Source organism: Spea bombifrons, chromosome 2 (assembly GCF_027358695.1).
Source record: "Spea bombifrons isolate aSpeBom1 chromosome 2, aSpeBom1.2.pri, whole genome shotgun sequence".
In the NCBI taxonomy this organism is placed as follows: domain Eukaryota; kingdom Metazoa; phylum Chordata; class Amphibia; order Anura; family Pelobatidae; genus Spea; species Spea bombifrons.
This window is the reverse complement of record NC_071088.1, coordinates 92,435,113-92,441,112: the sequence shown is the minus strand read 5'-3', so window position 1 is coordinate 92,441,112 and position 6,000 is coordinate 92,435,113. Positions and strand designations below refer to the sequence as shown.

General features: G+C 38.4%; 1 protein-coding gene across 1 annotated transcript in view; it reads left to right on the top strand.

Moving 5' to 3' along the window:
* The first annotated feature begins 2,082 nt into the window (after positions 1-2,082).
* OCA2 (OCA2 melanosomal transmembrane protein) overlaps positions 2,083-6,000 on the top strand; it is a 101,813-nt gene continuing 97,895 nt past the window's right edge. The window contains exon 1 of the mRNA XM_053455190.1: positions 2,083-2,221. The gene's annotated coding sequence lies outside the window, so the exon portion shown is untranslated. The remainder of the gene's footprint in view (positions 2,222-6,000) is intronic.

The following is a 6,000-nucleotide window of genomic DNA, read 5'->3' as shown; positions in this document are numbered from 1 at the left end:
TGTTATGGTTGGTGTCTTTGCCCTACCATGCTCGCTTCTCAGACTGGATCTGCCCACCTGTAGCCTGACCCGAACTGGCACACCAGGCAATAGCAAGTGGCCCGCTGACCAACATACAGTGGCTAGATATGCCTGGCCGCATGCTATGCAAGCTGAAAAAAGTAGCGTGTGGTCACACATATCCAGCTTTTCGATGCACTTATGTCAATAGGTGGCTGCCAGACTTAAAGTGTCAGGGCCATCCGACCATCGCCAGTCTGCCCCTGCCTGCCTATGGATTCTGCAGGCATGTCTTCCATCCTATGCTTAACTTCTACGGGATGTCTGCAACTGTCACAGGTGCCTATCATGTGGCTATATGTAGATGTTTAACCTCTGTGAGCTCATGTCAGGCCAGTTTTGCAAATAACATCTATTCTCTAAATGTACACAACTGTGGGATCTATCCCTTGCATTTTGAGTTTCTGTGTGACAAGATTACTCATTTGCATAATGTAAAGGTAAACATGCATATTGTAAAGTATAATTATAATGCTCCAAAGCAATCCAAAAATATGAAAACATAGAAACATTTCACAGCAGATAAGGATCATTCAGCTCATCTAGTTTGCCCATTATCCCTGCTGAAACCTTAATTGGTCTTGGTTTTGCATTCCAGATTGCAGTATGTATACTCCTGTCACCTCCTAAGCATTACATGTAGTATCTCCTTTCACTCATAGCATATTCCTTAAGTCTCTTAATTATCCTCCAACGTGTCGCTGTGACTGGCACACCCAAGGGACTTAATTTGGTTACCAGGTATATGATAGAATCCGTTACAGTTATGAGTTAAACAATAAAATATATGTTTCATACACAAACCTAACATAAGGTGTTAAAGTATGTCATAAAATGTTCCCTATCTGTATTCACCACTTAGTCAATTATTACAACAGGATATGAGTAATGTTGGTACGTTAACCTTTTTATATTATATCTGTAGGCCATTGTTGTATAAGAGTTTAAGATGACTGTATTTTGTGATAGTGTACTAATATACCTTAGACGAACCACAATTGCCTTTGGAACTGGGAAACATATGATGAAACAGCATGATTTACTTTTATTATATGTAAACATTGATGATTAATTCCATTAATGGCATCCTTGATCAAACCTAGAAAAGGACAGGTCTTTCAGTCACAGTATATACAGAAGTACATAACACAGACAAATGTGGGTAATTGATATGTAAAATTGCGCTTCCCTTGGTGCTGCAAAACTAAAAGTTTTATTTGCCATCATGCATTATAAAGTTGCACAAAGCAAGAATTCAGTGCAAACCCAACCAATCCCAGATTGATTAGGATTAGGATTTACAAAGCTTTGGCTGCCCATGATGAAAACAACAGAACATTAGATATAGTGATAAATATACTATGTTGTTAGAAACTTGTTTACTTACTTGCGTGTCAAAAGAACGTTATGCCACACTGAAGTGAAAACTTGCTGATAGTTTGCTATCAAACTAGTCCCATGAGAGTAATAAGTATGTGCCAACTAAAATATGGTTAATATATTTGTTTCCTAGCAAAGGTCTCTATTTTCATTCTACAGCAATGTTATCTTGTACTGACAAGCCAGTAGTTAACATATCATTTAACCGCGGTTTCATGTCAAATATATAGCGTTAATAAGAAGACAACTAATTTTTGTTTAACTATCTATTAGGGGCATGATATCCTATTTAATGGCCGATTCTGTGCCTTTTTTCAAGTAAATTTTGCGCAGTACTGCTAGGGCTTCCAGTATTTGCTCATTAAAGATGTACTTTTCTCACTTCAGTAACTGTTGCAGGACCATGGAATGCCTTTACTTTGCCACAGAAATCCAATGTTCATCAGCGGCTTAGAAAAGGGATCACATGCTTGTCGACCCAGGCATTCCTGTATCATGTGTGGCGAGTGTGTGGAAGTAGAATGTGATGGTCACTGTTTTTTGCTTCAGGGATATTATCCTTACATGGGACTGATCCTAATTATTCACTGAACTATTCACTTTCTTCACATCAAAGTTTCACTCAAAAAACAAAGCAGGGTTGGGGGTGTTTCCTCTTGGAAGTCAACTGCTTCTGTCTCCTTCTCCTATTTTTCTTTCACTTTACATTCTATGCTATCCACATCTCCTCAATCACTGGGAAAGGCCTCAATCACCTTTCCAGGATTTACAAACATAACAGGTAAGAAAGTTTTATTACAATTACAATCTTTTTACCTTGTAATATTTGTTTTCATGCATTCAAGGGTTTGTTTAATTAATCTGTGTAAATTGCTAAAGCAGCCTAAATGTTTCTGTTAAGACATTTGGGGCAAGTATTTGAGTACTGTTAGATACTACTCAATCATATTAATGGCTGCCTAGACATTATATTGTAACCAAGCATGCGAACTTTCTAAATGAGCTGACCTCTTGAAATATTAACCTTTTAATATTCCTTTGTGAAGATTATATGTAGTGAATCACCAAATGTGTTAACCAAATTGTTCTAATACAGTCCTCGTAAAAACTTTGTCTTCTCATTGTTCGCATATACAGTTTGAGCAATTGAGCAACCTGACAATTAACAGCTATATATATATATATATATATATATATATATATATATATATATATATTTTGCTCCTTGTCCAACACACTTTTGCTCAATAACTTTTTTATACATCACGTAAGTGTGATGTTTGTTTAAATTCAGAATATAGACTATAATCATTTCATGGCTTATTGTAAAATTCGAATCAAAACGGGGATTAACTAAATATAACCACAAGAATGTGGAATGGGAAGGATTCAGACTGTGTGACCCTGAGAACCCACCATGAGACCTTGAGATTGGTGCAAAAACCCTGAGATTTCCCAGGTATCATTATAGCAAACACTGCAAGTTCAGCATGTGCATTCTGTGTGCCTTTCAATTAATTAAGTTATATTGTTCTAAATTTCAAAATACCTGTAGTATTTCACGCATCAAGTGTTTATTAATACATGTTGTTTGTATTTGATAAGCATTTGCTTGGAGTGTGCACATCTTACGGTTACACTTACATAATGCATTAATGGATTTTATTCTGGCTTACTACCTCCAACCCAAAAATATATTCCTTACAAAAATGTAAAAAAAGTTTTGTTGGAAATTACACTCTTAATGAAGTTTATCATCTAATAAAACAAAAATACGAGAATATACGAATGTGACTTGGACACAAGTATCACTGTTGGTCTAAAATCCAAAATAACCCCTCTGCACAATATCTGCATTAAATTATTTACTGTATTTATTTATTTTCCATTATTATGGCAAAACTGAACTGAACTTTGGTAGCCTCAAAAGGTATGAACTCTATAATACAAAATTTGAACACACTGAGATTTCAGTTAATAAAAGCTGCAGCTGTTGAGCTTGGCTGGAAAGTTATCACTTGTATCAGAAAAACGCAATTTCCACTTTGTAAAAACAATCATGCATCACCGTTGAATGATTTTGGATAGCTATGAAACATGTAACACTGATCGTGAAGAGCACCTTCATTTTTTTTCATGATTTTTTCATGTATTATTTTTTTTTGCAAACTATGTGATGACAAAACTTTTTACCCTTGATTGGAAATCCTTACATTTACCCACGTGAAGATTGCTTGGTTATCGCAGGTTTTATACACTATGTTCTGTCCCTCCGTACTGCTTTAAAAAAAAACAGGTCGGAAGGGCCCTTTCTAAACAAATTTTGAACCGGTAGGGGAAAGATGGCATGGGCAGGCTGTTTGGGGGCACTGAAGCAGCTTGGGGCAAAGGAGGTATTCACAAGCTGTTTGGGGGCAAAGGTGACACTGTGGGACATGTTGCTTGGTGAAGTTGGGGGGCCCGTTGGCAATTTTTGCACTGGGGCCCTGCAGTTTCTAGTTACCTCCTATCCTTGGACTTCAATTATTTTTAATACAAAAGCAAAAGCATCCCATTTCAGCCATTAGCATATCTCCCAGTCATCCCACTGTACTGCCAAACACCCACAGTATCCGGCTTTTGGGGTAAGTGGGGCTCATGGGCATGGTTGGGAGATGCTTTGATGTACTCTTGCACCACAAACATCATTTATAGTTTCACCATGCCCACCTTGCGACACATTAAAGCGAGACAATGTGGCTGTGTAAGTAAGGTAGGCAGGTTGTCCCTCCCTTGCCACACCTCAAACCATGCCCCCCTCTAACCACACCTTTATTGAAGGTTTTCCAATTTGGACACCTGAATTATTGAGAGGTTATGGATTAGCCAATGTATTAATGTATGGCACAAAGCAAGCTGAGCTTTGTGTGTGCCAAATTCTGGGGTTATCTTGTGGAGCTGTGTATGAGAAGAGCCGGACTTGCCTACTGCATAAGCAAAGCCCTTGTTCACCTCTCTATAGACGTGTGTGGTCCACATTACTAAAGTGAGGCGTTTAAGGCCCACAATAGTCTACTTTTTGACAAAAACAGGGTCACAATGGGGTGTTATGTTGCAGCTCTAGAGGTGTAGCTTCTCCTAAAAAGTAAGTATTGTAATTTTTTTTTACAGGTTTAATGAATGCATATTAAAAGTATTTACAACTTAACAAGTAATCGTTGTTGGTAAGGCTCATTGGGACACTTAAATTTCCCTTTAAATTTGGGCCCCCACTAATATTGACACCCTTGCCAAATATGAGGAAAAAAAAGAAATAAAAATGTTAAGTAACATATTTGCTGGATTATAAGACAACCCCCCCAAATCTGAATATTAATTTAGGAAAAAAGAAAAAGCCTGAATATAAGAAAAAAAGTTTTATTAGTAAATGTTAATTCATGTACACTACGTAAGATATTTTTTTTAATAAAAGCTATGACTGAGAAATATTTTTTTGTTTGTATTTCCTTTTATTTTCCAACCTGCCCCCCCAGTTATGCACATCTGCCCCCAGGCTTGCCACTCTGTCCCAGAAATGCCTTATACCCCTTCTATATGCCACTGTGCCCCATGATATGCCTTTTAACCCTCTATATGCCACTGTGCCCCATGATATGCCTTTTTACCCCCATGTGCCACTCTGTCCCAGAAATGCCTTATACCCCTTCTATATGCCACTGTGCCCCTTGATATGCCTTTTAACCCTCTATATGCCACTGTGCCCCATGATATGCCTTTTAACCCCCTAAATGCCATGTGTGCCAGTGGCATATAGGGGGTTAAAAGGCATATTATGGGGCAGAGTGGCATATAGGAAGGTAAAAGGCATTTCAGGAGGCAGAGTGGTATATAGAGTGTTAAAAGGCATTTCTGGAGGCAGAGTGGCATTTAGAGGGTTAAAAGGCATATCATGGGGCACAGTGGCATACAGGGGTTAAAAGGCATTTCATAGAGCACTCTGCCTACAGAAGTGCCTTATGCCCCCATTTAACACTCCTCCCCCCAAAAAAACTTACTGGTGCTTCTGACTCCCTGGTGTGTAGCTCTTTCCCAATGTTTGATGGTAGAGAATACACGGCAAGGGATCTGAGACTATTCCTTTATACAGAATCTCTAAAGATCCTTTAAATTTCAAGGTCGACGCTGATAGACTGTACTCCTCAGTTCACCCAACAGGTTTTCTATGGGGTTCAAGTCAGGGGACTGGGATGGTCATAGTAGGACCTTGATTTTAGGGTCAGTAAAAACATTTTTATGTTGAATTTAATGTATGTTTTGGATCACTGTCCTGCCTTAAGCTGTCTGGCTGAGGCACTCAGGTATTCATTTAATATCTGAGGCTATGATGCCATGCATCCTAACAAAATGTCCAGGTCCTCTGGCAGAAAAATAGCTCCAAGATATTAAAGAGTCTCCACAATATTTAACCGTGGGCATGAGGTACTTTTCTATATGGCTACCTCTCTGTGTGTGCCAAATCCACCTCTGGTGTTTATTCCCAAAAAGCTCTATTTTTGTTTCATCTGAACATAGAACCCAATC